Below are 11766 nucleotides of genomic sequence, written 5' to 3'. Positions count from 1 at the left end.
AACCTTTATTCATACGTTTTTAATCTACCAATAGCTTCGTCTAGCGTCATTGTGTCTAGATCGGAGTATTGCTCGATTGATACAACTATTTGAATAAATCTATCTGGCACGACGTTTAGAAGTTTTCGTACCAGAGTGGATTGATTCAATGTCCTTCCGTACTCGCTTGCCCGTGTAACAATACTATTGATCTTTGCAGTGAACTCGTCTACGTTTCATCTTCCTTCATTTGCAATAACTCAAATTCTGACATGAGTGTATGTAAACGCGCCTTTTGCACACGGTCTACACCAACATGTCTAGTCTTGAGATTTTCCCAAATTTCCTTTGCAGTCTTGCAACTTGCAATACAACGTCTTCCGGTATTGCTTGGAATAGATAAGCAAATTGCCGCCTTATCTTTCTTAACATCCGTCTGTGTATTTTCTGCCGGTTCAATCGTTTCCCAAAGTCCATTCGCTTCTAAAATCGTTTTGATGCGAATTGCCCAAACCGTGTAGTTTGTCTGTTTCAGGATTGGACACTGAAATTGGGAAAGAGAACTTCCTTCCTTTTGAATTACTATTTGTGGATTCGGTCCGGTTACTCCTGACATATCTTCCGACCGAACAATCTTCACTTTCAAAAAACTTTATCTTTCTTGGTTTCAACAAACCTCTAATCCTTAACCCCGTGTATAACCCAACGCGTAACAAACAATCAATCTAATTCGCACTAAACCCCGGAATCAAAACCCTAGATTCCTAACCCCTGGTTCAACCCTGAACCGAAAATAAAACTAACTTGCGAACTGAGAAAGAATAATAAAACCTGATCGCGAATTCCCTGCGATGCCTAGAGCCTGATGCTCTGATACCAATTGTTGGCCCCAAAATGGATTTTGATCTCTAGACAATTGAATAACTTGAATATAAACTGAATATCTGAATACATGAATGGAATTACAATTGAAATCTACAACCCTATTTATAGTTTCTAATTTCTAATGGGTGCGATCCAATAGACGCGTCTCTTCACGAACGGGTGCATCTCTAGAACATGTGGATGTAATTAAACATGAAGGGGCGTGTCTTCTTGTCCAAGAGTTGCGTCTCCCTTGTCTTCTTTGTGACCCTTTGATCGAACAGGCATGTCTCTAAGGAGACATGTCTTTTCCTTTAGTGAAGCGGTTATAATCTTTCAGTTTTACACCTTCAGTCCCTGAATTTTGTAACCGCCTGAAGGGGTAAGGTCCCAAAAACCACACAAAAGAGATACGGGACCATACCACCAATCGGTCTTTCAACCCTTCTAACCTTGCGCGGCCGCGCATTGGTCTTACAGAAGGAAGAAAGAAACTAACAAACGGTAGTCGCGCCCAAAGGGAAACCTGAACCCTTGCGCCATCTTTCATTTAACAAGGGAGTAAAATCCTGAGATCAATATGTCCGCCCAAGTATCCAGACTTGGATATTATTTTACCCAGACTTAGGACCTATCCAGCCGTGTGCACACTGTAAAGTGCCACACCAGATTACAGCAGTAATCTTCTAGAAGAAATACCATCGTGCATCACCCAGACGGTTATAACCGTCTGGACACGTGTCACCATCACAAACATTCCTGAAATCACAACGATAGCATGTGATTGAAGAATGATCTCCACTTGAATCACTTTCCACGTGGCAATTCCCTAGCCATTGGATCAAATCACGATCCGTGTGCCCCCACATCAGATCGAAGCAACTTAACAAGGAGTTAAGAGACTTAACGGAAGGAAAAATAACCGCTACGGTGTTAGCATCTTCCGTTATCTTTTCAATAACAGATTTTCCCTCCCAAACTCTCGGTTATAAATAGGAGAATGCTTCAGGTAAAAATTCAGATCCACTTTTACTACCTAAATACCTTTATCTTCTCCATACAAATACTTATTCTCACACCGGAGTCGGGTCAAGGAGAGAACCCTCTTCTCCCCTTGACGAGGCTAACGGTGTTCTGTTTTGCAGAATTACCGGAGAAGGAGCTCGATTACCACTGAACCAATAGAGAGAGAACTAACCTTTTATGCGGATTCAAACCCCCTGGTTCAACTGATTCCGATCTATTGAACCAGTGTTTCTTCATTGGCGCCCACCGATTTCTCAGTTTTTCTAGTTCCTATCTCGTTTCGGTTCAGTTCATCCCATTTTTCTGTTTTTGCGTATGGCAGAAAATTCATCTTCTCACCGACAGCCGGGTCCTCGACCAAATGTCGGAAACAATTTACCAGTCGAAGGGATGGTTGAAGAGGCCTCCGACGATAATGAGGTCCAATCTAATGGAGCAAATGACCCTGTTACTCCAGGGATATTTCTCACAAATCCCGCCCAATCAATTCTACCACCAGGGGAAACTCCGATATCATGGTATGTCCGGTCACAAGGAGCATTGAATGCAGTGTATACACAATTGTGTGCTCAAACCGCTCCCGTGACACAATCGCGAAGGCCGGGATCTAGAGCTCATGCTTCCCAGCGAGAAGAATCAACGTATGATGGAACAAACAGTTATCAGAGACAACACCATGAGTCACAGCCTCGTCAAAGGCAGTCAGTTCATGATCGGTTGGGGTCCCATTGGGATGCTCACACTGATGAATCTGACCAAACGTATCGTTTGAGCGCAAACACCAACGTATTCAATAGGCTACACCCAAACTCTAACAAATCCAGGCCTCGAGCGGTGTACAACCCTGAGGCAGAGCATAATTACGACTTAGTTTACCGCCCTGCAGAAGCAGCGGAGAACTCGAAGTTTATACTGGAAATAGCTCTGGCTCCGTTAGAAAGGGCAAAATTACCATCTAACGTCGGCAAATTCAATGGGTTAACTGATCCCGACGATCATCTGAGGGTCTTCACCAGCGCGGGTTTGGTCGGAGGTTGGACTCTTCCGCTTTGGTGCCATTTGTTTGTTCAAACATTAACGGGGCCAGCGAATCTGGTTCGATAATCTACCAACAGGTCAAATCGAGTCATGGAAAGACCTGCGCCAAAAATTCTTAACACACTTCAGTCAGCAAAGGCGCTCCATGCGGGATACGTCCGATGTCATGAACATATGGCGTCGAGATGATGAGAATCTAGAAGATTTTATAACCAGATATAATAAGGAAGTATTGGAGATCGGTGGTGTCCACGAACAGCTAATCCGTGCTCAGTTTAAGTACGCGGTTAGATGTGATGACATGGTCAAAGTGCTATCCGGAACAGAAGGCCTTCCCAAGAGTTGGGAAAAGATAATGGCGACGGGCAAGGTTTACGCACAAACGGAGAAAAACCTTACTACCAACAGACCGCCACCACCACGCTCCAGGCCCACAGATTTAAGTGCAACGGGCGAGCGAAGATTCAAGAAATCATGGCGCGAATCCTCTGGAAGCCGCTCCTCTGAAGACACTCGCGCAACAATTAACAAACTCTCTGCTCAGAGAGATAACAAGCATGAAAACAGGGAGAGGCAGTGGACCCCACTGACAAAGACCCCGACGGAAGTCCTGAGTACCGAGGATTATCAGTTTAAACCGCCAATTCCAATGAAGAGTAAACGTGGTCAGGACCTAGCGCAGTATTGCGAATATCATAAGGATACGTGACACACCACAAACAATTGCATTTCCTTGCGCACCGAGATAGAAAAAGCCCTCAAAAATGGGGAGTTTACGCATCTACTCCAGAATATGCGCAAGGAGATAAAGCAAATCACCCGCGGAGAAGAAACCTCCAACAAACGGGCTAAGACTTAAGAGACTCTGCAGAATTCCCCGCAGGGAAACGTCAAAAATGGCAGAACTAAGTTAAGTTCCATCTAATTATTAAGACTTTGTAATGCCTCTGCGCGTTATCCATGAATAAAAATTACAAAGTTTCTATCATTTGTAGTTACAAAAGGCATGCAATTTCTTTTTAGTAAGCACGAAAACATTATGGTAGTATAAAATAAGCTCCATTCGCGGTCAGTGATTACTTCACAAATGACCATAAACTCCACGCATGAGCTTTATACCAACTTCATTCGCCTTACTTAAGTAAAAAAGCAATTGTACTCATGCAAAATATTGTAAAGGCATTCAAACAAATAGAAACATATTACTTCCAGCGTACAAATACGCCCTGACAAGATTCAAACACGACAGTGTTTCGAATTTTTACGCGAACAACGCAACAAAACGAGGATACACATCCCACAAAAACGAAGGGGGGAAAACACAATTGTCCAGAAACAAATTTCACCCTACTCTAAATCTTCTTCCTCATCAGGAAAGATATCTTTAAGCTGCGTTACCGGATCGTCCGACTGCAGCGCTACATTTATCAACTCCATAAGTGGGAGTTGTAAGTTGTTAAACTCCGCCTTCATAGAAGCAAGCGCGGCCGCAGTATCTACACCAAAAGTAGCAGACTTGCTGTCATCCCAAGTAACTTTAAGCGCACTCGTTACATGTTGGGAACATTCTGCATAACCTTGCGCATAACCATCCCGCCGCGCAGCAACCACTAAATCCGCAACAGTCTTGTCCAACTCTTTAGAGTTTAACACAGATTCAGCAACCTATGAAACCAACCAACAGCGGTTAACAAAAAAAAAGAGAAGAAAAGAAAGAGCCAACGCAAGCGCATATATAAGGTAGGAGCTTACACAGGCAATTCCACGATCCTTCAACCAGGTCATGTCACTCCTTAAAAGCTCAAGCTCGCTCTCTGCTGAAACCCGCGCCGTCTCTGAATTTTCTAATTTCTCTTCAGTCGCGGTCAAGCGACAAGAGGACTCAGCATGTTCAGAACGTGCAAGCTCCAGGTCCTTTTTCAGTTGTTCCTGGTCAGAAACCAAAGCAGTAAGTTCCTCTAGTTCCTTATCCCTAATGGCAAGAGTAGTTAAAGCTTGTACCTCCCGTTGCTCGCTACGTTCCCTATGAGAACGCGCTTCTGCCAACAAAGCCTCCAAGTCAGCTTTCTCTTTCTTCAATCTCTCAACTTCCGCATCTTGATTCTTCAGCTTTTCAACATCAGCCTTGAGGTTATTTATAATAATGCGGAGATTTGCCTTCTCTGCATTATCCTTTTCGCAAATCTTCCTCCAGTTTTTTCGTTCTTCAGAAAGAAGAGTAGCTTCAGTTTCGGCCTTTCTTTTCCAACCAGCAACGGACCATTCCTCAGTCTTCCGCTCAGCCTCAAATTTGGCTTGATCATCTTTTAGTTTCGCCATCAATTGGGCCAGACGTCTCTCATCATTGGAAAATTTCTTCTGAGCCGCCGCGAAAGATTTCTGCTCCTTATGCATATTATACCACTCCCGAACAATACGATGGGTGGTAGAAACATGAGAGGCGGTCTCAGCAACGTAAGACTGATAGGCCTGATCACAAGATCGGCTTTCTTGAAACTTGACCTCCCCAGGCGGAAGTATCCCCTGCAACCAATCCTGGCACACATGCCAGTCCGCAAAATTATCTCCTTTCTTCAAATTCCAGACAGGAGCGTGAAGATCAGCAGCATCCTTCTCTGAATAGCTCCGATAGTAATAATCTCCCAAAGTTTCCTCTGGACGGATAGGAGATTGCTTACTAACACCGGCTGATGAGTCTTGTTCTTCAACTGTTGTCTTCTCAACATGCTCCGGCGTAGTATCTGAAGGAGCAGGAGTAGGAGTTTTTTCGGTTGACCCTCTCCCTTGGTCTTGAGTAACCACCTCAGGAGCCGAAGGATTCTCCGTATCATCCACCTTGCCTAGGCCAACATCAGCAGGTCTCTCAATTTCAACAGGCTTCTCCGCATCATCATCCGCGCCTTCTGCAGCGTTCGATTGAACAGTTGCAGAAGCATGCGGAGGAGTAGGAGGAAGTTCTTCATGTACCACAGCTTGAACATCGATGGGAGTTGGAGCAACAGGAGTTACTGTAAAAGCAAAAATCCATGAAAATCTAACCCATAAAAAGGAAACAAGAAAAGATGCTGCTTACCAGGAACAGATTTCGTAACGAAAGCATCAAGATTCCCCCTTCGAGTAATCTTCTTTCTCTGAATCTTCTTAGGAGGCTGATCCTCCGCGCCAGTATTAGATTGTTTTCTTTTGCTTGCTCCTCTTTGCACCAAGTGCTCAGGACTAGATTCCAAGTCAATTGGATCATCTGGGTTGGATGGAGGAATATCAGCAGCGTCTTTCGGTTCTGGTTTCGGCCGCCGAATAGTAACTGCAGGCGTAAGACCCTCCAAAGTATCAGAAACCACCACATAATCACACTTGTCAGAAGAATGGCGCATACCTTTCTTCTCAACATTTTTAACTTTGAAAGATTGAGTCTTTCCTGCATCACCTTTCTTGGGCGCAACATTACTAACCGTAGCGCGCCTTTTCCTCTCAGGGCCTACGCCCAAGTTCGACAACTCACCTATAAAGCGCAAAAGAACAATTAAGGCGTGAGTAAAAACTTAAGACGGACAGTGTGCACAATCTTACCTGCGCCAGCAGCAGGAGGATCAGACAAATCCGCGTCCCGCGGAAAAGAAAAATTCCTTGCAATACGATCATACCAAAGTTCTTCATCAGGATTTTTCTTAATGGTACCCATTCTTCCCCCTTCTCTTTTGTAAGCAACAACATACAGTGAAACAACTGCAAGAAGAAGGAGACAAGCTCAAAAAAAAAAAAAAAAAACTTAAACCATACCGTAGCCCCCCTCTGTGTATACAGGCTTGTCGTCTCGATCCATCTTCCAGTTTAAACTCATCCCAGCTCCGACAAGGGCTTTCTCCGGCAAAGCAATATTAGGAACCTCCTTCAGATCCTGGTACCAAGTTTCATCAGAAGGGGCCTGGAGCGTTTCAATAGGAACATCTTCTTTTCCCCTCAACACCATCCTCACCGGAATCACTCCAGCCTTGATATAGAAAAATTTCTGTTTCCAATCATGGAAAGACTTCGGAGGGTTGAGCAAAATCTTCTTTGCAGTAGCTCTCTGAACAAAAGAGTAAAATCCCTGGGTACAGTGCATTTGATGAAAAACCCTAAATCGAGGAACGGTCGGCTCAATATTCATAGTCCGACACACGAACTCAAAATGTCGAACCCTGACCATACCAATAGGATGCAATTGAGAAAGATGAATGTTATAAAATGTAAGGATGTCAAGAAGAAACGTCGTCGCAGGCAAACGGAAGTTGCCATCACAGAAAAAATCCCAAAAAAGGGTGATATACCCAGACGGAGCATCTGCCGCTGTTTGCCCTTCTTCAGGGTACAGAGCACCCCAACTCTCCGGAAACTTAAGATTACGGATCAAACCGTCAAAAGATCCCCTCGGCCACTTCAATGGTGGAAGTTCAGTAGACATCTCTTCAGTAAGACCCTCTTGATGTTCTCCGGTCGACATAAAAAAAGGAATGATGGGTGTTTTCAAAAACACAAGAAAGGTAGGGGAAAAGTTTCAACAAAACAATGATGGCACTAGGAGGTTACCCAAACGTTATATACTCATCGCAATAAATAGCATCGGGAACCGTCACAGCAATTTTTCCGGATATCACAGTCCATCAGAAGAGCAAAAGAGTACACATGCGTCTGCACACGCGCGTGAATGGCACGGATAGCAGCACGTACCTGACAATGTCAGCCTGATCTACAGCCCTAGCTGTACTATCCTATAAAGTCAAAAATGATTTTCAAAATCCTCAAAATAAAATAGAGTCTTCTCATAGAAGATTCCTTACTCAAAAAACATCTCTCTCCTAAGTCCAGTGCTCCACTTATTTGCATAAGTACAACACTAGACTGGGGGGACTTGAAGGGGTAAGGTCCCAAAAACCTCACAAAAGAGATACGGGACCATACCACCAATCGGTCTTTCAACCCTTCTAACCTTACGCGGCCGCACATTGGTCTTACAGAAGGAAGAAAGAAACTAACAAACGGTAGTCGCGCCCAAAGGGAAACCTGAACCCTTGCGCCATCTTTCATTTAACAAGGGAGTAAAATCCTGAGATCAATATGTCCGCCCGAGTATCCAGACTTGGATATTATTTTACCCAGACTTAGGACCTATCCAGCCGTGTGCACACTGTAAAGTGCCACACCAGATTACAGCAGTAATCTTCTAGAAGAAATACCATCGTGCATCACCCAGACGGTTATAACCGTCTGGACACGTGTCACCATCACAAACATTCCTGAAATCACAACGATAGCATGTGATTGAAGAATGATCTCCACTTGAATCACTTTTCACGTGGCAATTCTCTAGCCATAGGATCAAATCATGATCCGTGTGCACCCACATCAGATCGAAGCAACTTAACAAAGAGTTAAGAGACTTAACGGAAGGAAAAATAACCGCTACGGTGTTAGCATCTTCCGTTATCTTTTCAGTAACAGATTTTCCCTCCCAAACTCTCGGTTATAAATAGGAGAATGCTTCAGGTAAAAATTCAGATCCACTTTTACTACCTAAATACCTTTATCTTCTCCATACAAATACTTATTCTCACACCGGAGTCGGGTCAAGGAGAGAACCCTCTTCTCCCCTTGACGAGGCTAACGGTGTTCTGTTTTGCAGAATTACCCGAGAAGGAGCTCGATTACCACTGAACCAATAGAGAGAGAACTAACCTTTTATGCGGATTCAAACCCCTTGGTTCAACTGATTCCGATCTATTGAACCAGTGTTTCTTCACCGCCGTATAACTACCTTTTAACCGCCACATAACTAACTTTATACTAATAACTAATAAACCCTTGTACTTTAAGGATGTGTAGGGATTATAACTTTCAGAATATAGTGAATGGATATTTAATATATTTATAATTTAATAAAATTATAAAATCTTCATGTGGTAAATAAAAGAGAAACTCTTGAGTAGAGCTTCTTGATGACATTTAATTAGTTTTATTAGAGTTTTTAAGTCTCTAATTAAGTGACGAATTAAGTGAAACCTTTCACTAATCCTTAAGTCTTGTACAAATAGTAGGCTACGTGCTTCTTTTGTTACAACAAGAATATGGTATTGCTTGATACATGAAGAATACTAGAAGGAGGATCTTGAAGACCAACTAGAGAGATGAATACTCTCTTCTTGTTTTCCACCACATGTGTTCAAACACTACAATTACCGGATTGGGCCCGTGAGCCATCTACGGCAGTACAGACAACTTTGGATGTTGTACCCTAGGAGACAAACGCGTTGTCTTTAGTAGAGGCGCGAAATCTGTTTTAAGGGAAGCGTGTTGAACACGTGCCTCAACCAAAATCGTCAACGTTTTAGTGTGCTCTTTGTTGCAGCCAAGGAGTATTTTTCATGACTAAAGATGATGAATACTCGAGTCTAGGATGCTATCAAGTGCGCGTGAAGGACCCACCAGAGATGCGACTTGAATCAAGATTGGTATATATAATTATATTTTATATTCTTTTTATTTAGTTATTGCAACCGATATTGTACTATGATATTTCCTACGAATAACGAGAACTTCGTTAATATATTTTGTAATTATATTTTACAAAAGGTGAATCTAATTCTTACAAACTTAATACAGATTCCGTGAGATTGTTGGTACAATCTTAAAAACCTTATTTATAAGGATTTTGGATTTACGAAAGGATTTATAATAGAATAAAAAATATTTTTAGAGGTTATGATCTTATAAATATTTTTTTTAGGAAATATGTATGTAGTACAACTTGTTGTGTTTCGATTTTTTTGAGATTGAGATACAATCTTAAATCCTATACCGTGGTACAAAGCGAATAGTTTTGGTTCCAACGTTTGGTTTTGAAACGATTTTGGGAATCGTTAATTTTTCTAACTTTTGTATTAGATCGGGTTTATTAGTGTAAATCATACGTTTTTTTGTAAAAGTTAAATTCTCTGACATGTGTGTTAGACTGGAATTATTGTTGTAAACCATACGTTTTTTGTAAATGTTAAATTCTCTTAAGTAGAGTTCTTTATGTCTTTAAATAGGAGTTTTATGTTACTTGATTAGAGTTTTATGTCTCTAATTAAGTCTCTATTTAAAGTAGACTCTTCATCCACTCATTGATTGATATGAACAAATAAGTCTTATATTGATTTTTATAATCATTTGTCTTCTAACATGTGTGTTAGAAATGTTCATGAAAAGCATTAGTTTGGAAGCAATTTTTTAATTATTTAGTTTCTAACGTGTGTATTAGAAATGACTTATTTATTTGAACCATATATGTGTTTTTAACAAGTCGAATTAACATTTTGTGGAAATGTTAATATTTTTAACGTGCGCGTTACAATTTCTTTTATTTTATCATGATTGTTAAAAATGGTTAAAATACAAATGCTTTGAAATGTTTTATGTAGACACTAGGTTATCACCCGCGAACTTCGCGGGTAGGAAAATTTTATCTACATTATCACAAAGTGTATAAATATAAATACAAATATAAAAGTGACACATTACATAAATTACTTGTTAACAATATGAAAATATAGTTAAAATGCACTAAAGTATAAAACAATATTTTTTTTTACTTTTGTTAAGAATTAAAGTGTCTTCAGACAAACAACAGTTACTCTTTCTGGGAGCCATCTATAATATGTTGTTGCGGCCATCACTATAGATCTGCAAGTTAAAAGACAATTCTAAATAACATCACAAGGTAACTAAGCTCCCAGTGAAAGATATGTTCACAAAAAGTATAAAAAAAGCAAGTTAACAAATAAGATGTGCATATTTTCATAGTATTCACATGTATATTCTATTAACTGATAGGCCAGCATTTAATAAACTCATCTTCAGTGTGTATCATGACATTTGTAGGGCCTTGGTCTACACCCCATATTTTGCACGCAGCGTCGTCCGGAATAGACTAAAAAAACAAACATATACATTCTTAATTATTAGTATAATAAGAAATATATAAACAGTACAATAATATTAAAGTGTATTTAATAATGATAAAAAACAAAATAATAAATATAAATTATAAAGTAAGTTATCAAAATACCAAAATAACTTCGTCCGCTACATTCATTAGCCTACAGAACCAGTATCCTCTGAAACTAATTTAAAAATTACAACATTAATAAAGAGTAATAAGTAAAGGTTAGTGTGAGAAAAATAAAAAAATATGAAAAAATAAACAAAGATAATACAAATTAGATGTTACATAAAGTAACAAAATTAAAAATAAATACCTTGATGAACCTTCAGCCATAAGAAATACCTACAAAAGGACGTTACATAAAGAAACCGCATCTAATTAGTTATTAAAAAAATATTACTAAAAACATAAATAATATGTGAACAACATCTTATAATATAAAATAGATATGTAATAGTTTCTTCATGAAACGTCATGTGTATGTTTTTTAATTATTTATTCATATAGAACCTGGTAAACATCAAAATGAGTATCAAGATCTTTGATGATGGAAGGATTTTCAGTCAACTTGGAAACAGAGTAGCCATCTGATTTCTATTTTATATTAAACGAAGCTATGGCTATCTTAAACGCAAACCTCTTGTTTATCAATGCCTTCAGCTCACTCGGAAAGTTGCCTTCGCTTGCTAACTTGCTAACTGTTACAAATGAGTTCATATAGTTAGATTTGCCAAAAAAATAAACAAAATAACTTAAAAATTATAGAGATTAGCATAAACGAATCAAAAAACACCAAAAAAACGATAAAATTAAACTTACGTCTTGTGTTCGAAGAAGATTCAGATTCCTGCAGTTGCATAAGTCATCATCAATAATTTCAAGACATTGGCCATATG

The 11766-nt window shown here is 40.1% G+C and overlaps 1 long non-coding RNA gene across 1 annotated transcript; it reads right to left on the bottom strand.

The window, feature by feature from the left end:
* Positions 1-10614: 10614 nt before the first annotated feature.
* LOC110867204 lies at positions 10615-11221 on the bottom strand. The gene is made up of 3 exons (XR_002551470.1): positions 11184-11221; positions 10994-11048; positions 10615-10855 (listed from the first exon to the last, which is right to left on the bottom strand). It is a non-coding gene; the product is annotated as an uncharacterized LOC110867204 (long non-coding RNA).
* Between the last annotated feature and the right edge of the window lie 545 nt (positions 11222-11766).

Source organism: Helianthus annuus, chromosome 7 (assembly GCF_002127325.2).
Source record: "Helianthus annuus cultivar XRQ/B chromosome 7, HanXRQr2.0-SUNRISE, whole genome shotgun sequence".
Taxonomy (NCBI): Eukaryota; Viridiplantae; Streptophyta; class Magnoliopsida; order Asterales; family Asteraceae; genus Helianthus; species Helianthus annuus.
This window is presented reverse-complemented; position numbering and strand designations above follow the sequence as displayed.